Here is a 10,405-nt window from a genome sequence, read left to right on the forward strand (position 1 = left end):
CAGGCACAATAATTCCAACCATTCTCTTCTAAGCTTTTGTATCACTCTTTGCAACTCATTTTCTTTTTTCACCAATCCTGACTAATTTGAAAATTAAATCAACTCTAATGCTCTTTGATTGTACTTTTCTGCTACAGTTTCAAATTATTCTCAACACTATTTCTAAACTCACTCATATCCAAAATACCATTAAAAAATATGTAAAGATATATGCTGGTTTTTCACCTTCTATGATTTAAATCCATTTGTTCTAAAATTCCATTCCTACCCTTTTTTTCTCAATTTCAAAATTGAGAAATACATACCTTTTTGTAAGATAAGTGTATTTTTCTCTTTTGACATTATCTAAATAATATACTTAATTGTTTATTATTTCACTTGCATAATATATGTGCCAAAAATTAGTTTCTTTAATTAAAATACATTCATAAAGTTATTTACACAGTTTTTCAACCAAAAACAAATAACCAAAAAAAAAAAAAACACTCACCAAAAAATCATATATATTTCTCTTCATTTTGTTATATATTTTTTAAAAACAATTCAAAATTCAAAAATTATATACATAAATAATACATCTACCTGAAAGAAAGCTTGAGGGGAACAACACGAACACATAACACATGGGAGATATCATACACATACGTGCTTAAAGTGGAACCCACAATTTTCCTCATAAATCATTGACCTTCACCGTCAGTTTGCAGGCCACGTGCCCTTTATCCTTTCCCCGTAACTCTAAACGTTACGTGTCATTTTCTAGTTGGATCAAAGCAGAGCCAGCAGATTTATCGACCATTCAAGGACTCTAATCCGACGGCTCTAATTTGCTTTGAAACCGTTCAATATCAAAATCGGAAAACAAAACAAAATTTTCTTTAATTAATCACGGTTAATGGAAAAAGTCAGCGGCAAAAGTGGAGGTCTACCCGACATTCGGTTCCTTTTTGTCGTGGCACAGGCCCGCAAAATCTGTGGCCTTAAAAGAGTTATTATTATTTTTTAATAAAATGAAATTATTCTGTTTGCCACCGTCACTTGCGCTTTACTCAGGCATACCATATTAACATTCTGCCTTTATATCACCAAATATTTCTATTTTGCTAGCTAGACGTAGAAGGAATATATGAGATTTCTAAAGTCAAATTTTAACATCTAAAATTTTTAATTTTACGTGCATATCATCCTTTGTGAATTTGATTTTATTTATTTATTTATATACTAAAACTAATTGATGGATTTATTTGATTGATTATTGTACAAATTAATTAACTTGTAATTATGTGAGTTATCAACTCTCAGCACTTCCAATTAAATTAAAAAAAATAAGGTAAGACACATTAAAATCATTAATAGAGTTACATTCGTACATTTTATTTAATAATTTATATATAATTTTTTAGAGAATAAAAATATCTTTTTTAAATCAAAAGCATATATAGTTCTCGTTAAGAGTAAGAAGTTGGGTTGAATATTATTGAATTAATTAACAATCTGCACAACATATTTTAACGTATTAAAAATCCTAGAGCTACATTTTTTATCTCATCAATTGCATGTGTTTTTAAAGTTTGATGATTTATAAGATGTTTTATTAAGCACCGACTTCTTTTTATATATTTTTTGAGAGATAATATATATTGAACTTAAATCTTTCACTAATGGAAAATATGCATCGGCTCTATTGAATTATACTATTTGCTAACCTTTGACCTAACTACAAAGTTAATGTTGTTCATTGTTTTTTGTAATAGCAGATTAAATTCAATTTTTTATGATTTTGGTCCTCTAATTACCATCGAGCTTTTTTTTATATATTTTTTTTAAGCAAAATTTAAGAGTGAGTTGGAGCCATCTATGAGGATTGAATTTGAGAGTTGTTTTATATATTACGTATTAATGTAGTGATGTTTAGAGATGATAGTTCAATCCATTCGGAATTGATTTTGACTCAATCTAATTTTTTAGAGTTAATTTTTTTAAAAATATTGAGTTTCGGGTTGAGTAAGATAATAGTAAAAAAAAATAGAGATCGAGTTTTAGACAAACTCATCTTAACCTATTCTGGTATATATATAAAAAAATTATTTTGAATTATTTATTTAATTTTATATTTATATATATTTATATAATTTTATATTTATATTAAAAATAATATTTTATTAATTTTAAATCATGTTAAATCAAGTACGATTTTATACAATATCAAATTGAATTGAGTCTAATTTTGATATAAAAATAAAAAAAATCATTAAATTAGGTTTGAATATTATGTATATAAAATTAGGTCGGGTTTGATATGAACAAAAATCCGTTTTAAACTAACCCGTTGTCATCTTTAGTGGTGTTGGAATAATTAATTGTGTAATTGAAATTTTTAATTTGTTTTTGGATTTAGGAGAAAGCGGATACTAAAATTGAAATAAAATGGATAAATTAAGGAAATATGATTAAAAAGCATAGTGCTATATAAGGTTTTTTTGAGATACGAAGAACATAGGTTTTTTTTTAAAAAAAAAATCGAAATAAATAGATTGTTTAATTACTAAATCTAAGTAAAATATGTTATACCGACCGTTTAAGACAAATGTGAAGGAAGTAGATTGAGAAATTATAGATTGCAGCTTGAGAATCGGCTGCAACAAGTCTTTCACTTATTTTCCTTTTAGTCTATGACCTTTTTTTTTTTAGTCAAATTGGGTTGAACTTCATAAAAAGGATAATTTTTTATAAGTCTATTTTTTTTATTTATAAGATTTGAAATCATGATTTTACTTAAAAAAAATTAAATTTATTATCACTTGAATCAACAAACCTTCGTGTCTTTCATTTATTTTACTCTTTTAGTTTCTCTTTCTTCTTAATTTATATACATTTATAAACCTAAAGCTATTTGATGGTAACTTTGACATTGAACATGAAAACTGCTTTGCTTTCTTGGATACATATGTTGTTTGCAGCTGCTCTCAAAGAATAAAAAGAGAAGAAACAAACAGTCATAAAGAGCAGGGAAGAAGCGTTGCTGAAAAGCAAATTGGAGACGTATTCCAAATCCAATTGCATAAACAAAGCAAAACTGGAGATGGCAAACGGAGAAAGCAAGGGTTAATCCCAAGGAATGACGTGAGGTGATGCGAGGGTGATGATGGGGTGTGTGGCATGAACGGGACATGAGCGAGCGGCCGTGAGCCCTGTGACCCAAGGGGTGCTCAAGCAGTAGCAGTTGCTAATCATGTTATGAATGGAGACCTTTTCTCCCTTACCAAAATGCACACCAATAACATATTTTTATAAGGATTAGATTAACAGGTCTTTTTAAGTTAAAAGTGTTATAATTTGAAACAAAATTTGATTAATGAGTTAAAAGTCTTGTGATCTTTCAATGTTATGTTAGATTTTTAATTTCAGTGATTAAGATTTTATTTTTAATAATTTACATTAAAAAAATTGACTAATGGATTTTATAGAAACTAATTTTTTGAAAAAAAAATAAAATTTCATTTAAAATAATATTTTAACCTAATTATAATTTTTTATTACAATCAAAGATTTAAGGATATCAAAGGTTGTTCTCTCATAAATTTAATATATTCAAAATTATACTTTAAAAATATTTTTAAAATTTTTTTTAATTTATCCTTAAATCCCCTCTATCTTATTATTTATTTGTTTGAATAAAATATTATGCATATAAATTCTTTTAAATTCGTAATTTTTATATATTAATTTTAATAACATATTAATTGATTCAAGAATAATCAACTGCAGTTACTAAAACTTAATTGAGAAGAAGAAAATTCCTTTTCTTGCTAACTGGTTTAATCAATATAGGTCATGAATATCATCTTAATAAGTATACATAGTATAATAATAGAAATGAACTATTATGGGTTAAGAATATCATCTGAGTATAATATATAATTCCTCATTACTATCTTTTAATTTATTATTATAATCCCCACAAAAAATAATAGAAAAGAAAATTACAATTTAAGTAGGGAGAGAGAAGGGGTAATGATGGAAAAGGAAAAGAAAGTAATTATGAAATAAAAAAAGAAGGGTTAGATGTCCTGGTCAGCACCCGGCGAACCAACTTCCAAATGCCGCTTTCTTGTCCCCCAATCACTGCTCTTCCCCGTTTTCTTCTGTTCCCTCACCTTAATCCACTCTCCCTACCATGCTCTTTTACATGATTCCCCACTCCTCTCTCTTTCTCTTTTCTTTTCTTTTTTAATTAACTTTTTGTTAATTAGAAAGTAGGTCGATGAAGTTACAAATTCTTAATTATATGGTAGTATGCCATTAATATTTCAACAATATTATAAACAACAATTTAGATTTAGCTTAATTATTGTTACTTTTCTTTAAGAGCTTTGGATTTTGAGATTCAAATTACTTCTATTTTAAACTTCACCGAGTATAATTTGAAAAGTAGAATAAAATTCAACCATGCTTGCACTACATGTATAAATTTCTTTTTTTTTAGTATGAAGATCATAATTTGAAGATAGAAAAAAATATATATAATATTAAGAATTGAATCAAAAACACGTTAAACATTATCATTTAAAATTAATTATATAAATTAATTGAACTAAAATTTGAATTATTTATACACAAAAAATCACTTGAATAAAAAAATTTGTCAAACTTCAATAAGCAAAATAAATTAAAAAGCTAAATTTTAGAGAGAAATCAAGCATAATACTTACTATATAAACTGAAGGAGTAAGTAAAGTTGATGGTTACTTTTATGGTGTATATGTATATATTTAATCCCTTACAAGGCTGATATAAAAGGAGCAATGACTGGAGTGATTGAAATTTGATAGATTTGGGCAGACAAAGATCCTGGTTTGGTTTAGCCAACAATTATTATTTCCATGTATATTCCAAATTTGTTGCCATTTTATGTCACATTAAATAAAACTCATGTTTAAGATTAGATTAGCTGCAAATTTTCCTAAAACATCTTTCAATGCTTTTTTAAAATAGGTTGTTCTTGTCATTGTACCATAAACATCTTAAACAATAAGCACTAATATTGAAAACTTGCAAAAAAAAAAAAAATAATATTCAAAATTTCCAATAACCAAAAAGTCATCAAACTCAAGCATGAAGCTCAAAGAAGAAATAACAGAAACCCAATCTCAATTTGTCAATCGTCTTCGCATAAAATGTAAAATAAAGATAAATTTAATTGCCTGATTATTTTAAATTTGGATATATTCTTTTTTTTATATTTTTTAAATTATACTTATAATTAAGTATTATATTTTATAATTAACTGAATAATCAATTATTAGATTAAAATCAAATTATAATTAGTAAATAATTAATTAATAAATTATAATATAATTAAACAAATGACATTTGGACATAGAATCTTAAAATTTTAGAGCTTTTTCTTTTTTTTTTGTTTTTTTTTAATAATACAATGATAAGTTAAATTTTAGATTTTATTTGGATATGATTCTCTCTTCATATAATGTTAAAAGAATATTTTTTAGGTCAGTTTGATACATTTAAAATTTTATTTTATGAGTACCTTCCACAAAAATCATTTTAATTGACAAAAAAAAAAAAAAAAACTCATCTTTTTATTAATAGACTAACTTGTAAGTTTTTTTATTTTATAGTAATGCACTTATTTTTTTTTCTTTTGTTTTAAAATATATTTTTTATTTTTTTTATACATTAAAGGCTTAGGCTAAATAAAATTAAAGAAAGAAAACTTACTAAAAATTACCTCTATAAAAGGTGAATAAACTATTTGGATTAAACTCCATATTAACTTTCTATATTGAGTATAATTCGTTTGAAACATTTTAGTTTTACTAATCAGATATTTGTTATATTGAGTACAAAGAAATTGGTCATTATTGCCATTTAGTAATCATTTACTAATCTTTTTTTTTTCCAAGCCGCTTAGGAATCCCTTCCTAATAAAGTACAATTGTCAGAATACTTACTTAACACAAAGGTTGTTGATGGGGTTTTTGGGTATTTATTACAGTGAAGCTATCTGAAAGCTGTGTATAAGAAAGTTGAAACTTGCAGTAAAAAAATACGGTTAAAAGATATAAAAATTAGTTTTTTGGGATACGTTTTAATATTCAAGTCAATAAAAGTATTTACAAGTTTAGTAAAAAAAAAAAAGTTAATAGTGAATATTGAATAGGCTTCAAGAGAAAAAAATACTTAGTTCATATATATATATTTAAATCTCATTTTTAAATTACACATGAGATGAATGATTATGATATAATAAAAAAATAATTGATAATGAATTTATGTAAAGTTCAAAGAAAAATCACATGAATAATTGTAAATTATATTTTATAATCTTAGATAAATTAAAAGTTAATTATAACATTTTAAAATGATATTTTGATGAAATATTAATAAAAATATTAAACGAATCCTTCTTAACGAGAGATGAATCTATTTTATGACGAAAAATTTAGATGTTAATTTTTTATTATGATAGCACGATAATTGGACGTGTGATGACTAGGTGGAGATGAGCGTTGATGTTATTGACCTAGTAATAACGGCACCAAGAGTAAATTCGACATTTAACACATTCAAAACCCATTCATTGAACCAGAAAGCGGACAGGAACCAGACAATCAAAACCGATCTTTCCTCAAATATACCACCTGTAATAACAACAGGTGTTTCTAAATTATTTTTCCAAATCAAACGATCGAGATCCCTCCATTTCTAAGCCAATGTCAACCGTCGGATCAGATTCCCCTCCACTCAGATCGGCGCAGTATAAAACCGGCCTGGTCCCATTCTGCCCAAGAGATACAAAAAATTTACAAAACTTTTTGTGTTTATTTTCGCTTTTGTCCCCGTCTTTCGGTTTCTTTCTCTGTCTTTTTTTTTTTTTTTTACTTCCTGAGTTGCTCGGCGGATGGCTTTTATTGCTTTCTGCTTAATGGAAGGGCCTTAAGTTTATTCTCTCTCTGCTTTAATTTTTTCTGCAGTTCGTGCATTTTCGCCTGCAATTTTTGAAAGCAGTAATCAATCTTCTTCTCTGTCTCCTCTGCACCCTCCAAGTTTTTCTCCGGTAAGCTTTTTCTTTTTATATTTTTGTTTAGATTTTCATTTTTTTTTCATCTCTGCTTGAGTTCATCATTAAGATCTCCATTTCTTTTGCTTGTGGGTTTATCAGTTTGTTCTGTTTGGTTGCCTGGAAAACAGAAGAAAACGAAAGTAGAAAAGATTAGTACTTTTTTTCTGCTTTATTTTTTGTTTCGTTTCTCTTCCTCCTTTTTGTTCTGCTTGTTATTCGAGAAAAACGGAAATTTAACTGTCCTAAAAAGATTCAATGCATAAAACAGTAAAACTTTAGCTGACTCTTTTCCCCTGCTTTTTATGAGCTAAACAAAATTTGTCAGCAACCTAGTGGAAAATAATATTAAAGAGAAGTTGATTTTTCCTAAGATTCTTTATCAATTTGGGCTCAGTTTTTGCTCTACTGTTTTTCTGGTTAAATCATGGAGTGGTAATTATTCTCCACATGTTAAGAGGTATTTCCATATATTTTGAAGTTGACAATCTACTTGGTTCTTTCATTGGCATGTAATTTTGTTTTATGAAGTTAGATTGGTCGAATGCAGGTTAGCTGGCTTACACCATTATTTGAGCTTTAGGAAGTGAAAACTTTCAATAATTTTTACTGTTAGAAGCAATAAAAATGACCCAAAATAACCAATTCTGGTAGCTGGAGTTGTTTAAAAAATGGGTTGAAGTGGGTTTTATCGATGATGTTATTGGATTCAGAAACTGCTGATGCATGGTGGCTTTTCGCCTGGAACAATCAATATTATTGACGAGTCTACTTGACGGTTTAGTTTAGATATCTTTGTGAGTAGATTTTGATCTGTTGTAATTTGTAGTGGTGTTGAATCTTGTGTTTTTAAATAATTTGGCTTAAAAGGTGTTATTCATGAAGTGAGCAGAAAATTTGATTTGTTTTTCTATAAAGTAAAGAGGCTGTGTTGAGAAGTTTTGAGTTCTGATGTCACCACCGCTGCTGGGCGTGGAGGAGGAAGGGCAGAGTAATGTTTCTTCTCCCTCTGTTGACTGTATGTCCCAGAATGGCTTGGGGTTAAAGGAGCGGAATTATCTTGGATTATCAGATTGTTCTTCAGTTGACAGCTCTGGTGTCTCGAGCTTGCCAGAGGATAACAAGAATCTGAATTTGAAGGCTACAGAGCTGAGGCTTGGTCTTCCCGGATCTCAATCCCCTGAGAGAGAAACGGAGCTTTGTTTGCTGAATGTGGGAAAATTTGATGAGAAGGCACTGTTTCCTCTACTTCCTTCTAAAGATGGAATCTGCTCATCATCACAGAAAAGTGTTATTACTGGAAACAAAAGGGGGTTCTCTGACACACTGGATGGATTCTCTGCGGTGAAAGGCTCTGTGTACACTGAAAAAGATTGGATGTTTCATGGAGCTGGTTCTGATTATGAATTTCCACAACCTGTGGCACATGGAAAATATCCTGGTAATTCAGGGGTTAATGTGATGCTGTCAGCAAGATCTTCTGGGGCTCAAGCATCTGTAAAGAATGATGGGCCTGCAACTGTGTTACAAGAACAACCTTGCTCCACTAATGAGACCAACCTCAACCAAATAGGCATTTCTAACAACAACAGTGCACCTGCTGCCAAGTAAGTATAATTTACTTGAGAAAGGACTCTTAAGCTTTGGGTGCGATAAAGGGCATTATATCTTGAGTTCTTGACCTTTTTGATTTGATTGTTGTTATGATATGCCATCCTTAACAGGGCTTAGGTTGTTGGTTGGCCACCAATAAGATCATTTAGGACTAAAACACTGGCCAATTCTTCGAAGAACAATGATGAAGTTGATGGAAAACCAGGACCTGGTGCGCTTTTTGTCAAGGTCAGTATGGATGGAGCTCCTTATCTGAGGAAGGTAGATTTGAGAACTTATTCGACTTATGGAGAACTGTCTTCTGCTCTTGAGAAGATGTTCAGCTGTTTTACCCTTGGTAAGCTATTGATATACCTTTTGCCTTGTGGCAATATCAAGCTGAATCCTTCTTGATGTAAGAAATGTGCTTACCTGAATTTTCAATAAGGTAGTGTTTGATATGGGGTGATCACTTCAAAAATCATGGTGATCTACATATGGTGATTAGATCACTGTGTTTGGCAAGTAGTTGGTTATCCTATGTGGTGGTGGTTTTGGATCACTGAGAATGATTAGATCACTATGTTGGAGGATAACCTAATTCCCATCCAAAAGTGTGGGAAACTTTTATAATTGAGGTAAAATGATATGTAAAATTAACAATAGTCAATATTATCGATTTAATATGCGAATTAAAAACTTGTTTCTTTTTAAAATTATAATTATTTTATATTATAAATTTTTATATTTTAAAAATAATATTCATTGTAATAAGTTTAAAAATAATGTGTTTATTTTAATATTTTATATATAATATAATTTTTTTCTTTTTCTTTTATTTTGAATTTAATAGATTAGTTTAATTTTCTAATTCAAACATTTTTTTACATAATTTATATTATAAAAATTAGTTTACCTATCAATAAATATATTTATTAATTTAATAATTTAATTATATTTTATTATAAAATAAATTAACTATTACTAACATTTTACAAATTATCATCTTTAAATAGTATTAAAATCCTTAACTTATGTAATTATTACAATATGCATGGTTATTTTCATACTTTTAAATGAAATAATGTTTGATTTTTAGTAATAACAAAGATCGTGATCTTTAATTACTAAGTATTAATAATTGTTAACAAAGTGATTTCAAATCACAATTGATAACATCACCTCGGTGATTATATCACCATGGTGATCTTGCAAAAATACTAAATGATACCTAAAGGAAAATTTCCAATGTTTGGCATAGATCTAGTTACCACATTTTCATTATGATTTCAGGTCAATGTGGGTCTCATGGTGCTCCTGGGAAGGAACTCTTGAGTGAGAGCACGTTGAAGGATCTTTTGCATGGATCAGAATATGTGCTTACATATGAAGATAAAGATGGTGACTGGATGCTCGTCGGGGATGTTCCATGGGAGTAAGCTTCAATCACTCAAAATTAGTGTTTGCTGTAGTTTTTTATTCTCCGTAATTGCTTTCTTTTTTTTAGATCTTAAATCACATGGGTAGAAGTTTTTGGAGTATCTTTTATAGACTGAATCTTTTTAATTAGAGTTATGATTCATTTTGATGCATATGACAACAAACATGTGAAAACATGCGATGCATGTGTATGTATTGTTATTACTTATTTCTGCAAGCTCTTTGACTCTCCTGTTTTTTGTCAATGGAAGGTGTACGAATTAATAGATGTAGTTTAGTGGCTAGAAAATG

General features: G+C 28.5%; 1 pseudogene across 1 annotated transcript; it reads left to right on the forward strand.

The window, feature by feature from the left end:
- The first annotated feature begins 6,883 nt into the window (after positions 1 to 6,883).
- Positions 6,884 to 10,113, forward strand: LOC111299899 (auxin-responsive protein IAA9-like; annotated as a pseudogene). Its single transcript, XR_016329976.1, has 4 exons — positions 6,884 to 7,078; positions 7,967 to 8,688; positions 8,806 to 9,032; positions 9,968 to 10,113. The product of XR_016329976.1 is annotated as an auxin-responsive protein IAA9-like (transcript).
- Positions 10,114 to 10,405: the final 292 nt, after the last annotated feature.

The sequence above is a fragment of the Durio zibethinus genome, chromosome 18 (genome assembly GCF_047325235.1).
Source record: "Durio zibethinus cultivar Kanyao isolate XHJ-2024 chromosome 18, ASM4732523v1, whole genome shotgun sequence".
In the NCBI taxonomy this organism is placed as follows: domain Eukaryota; kingdom Viridiplantae; phylum Streptophyta; class Magnoliopsida; order Malvales; family Malvaceae; genus Durio; species Durio zibethinus.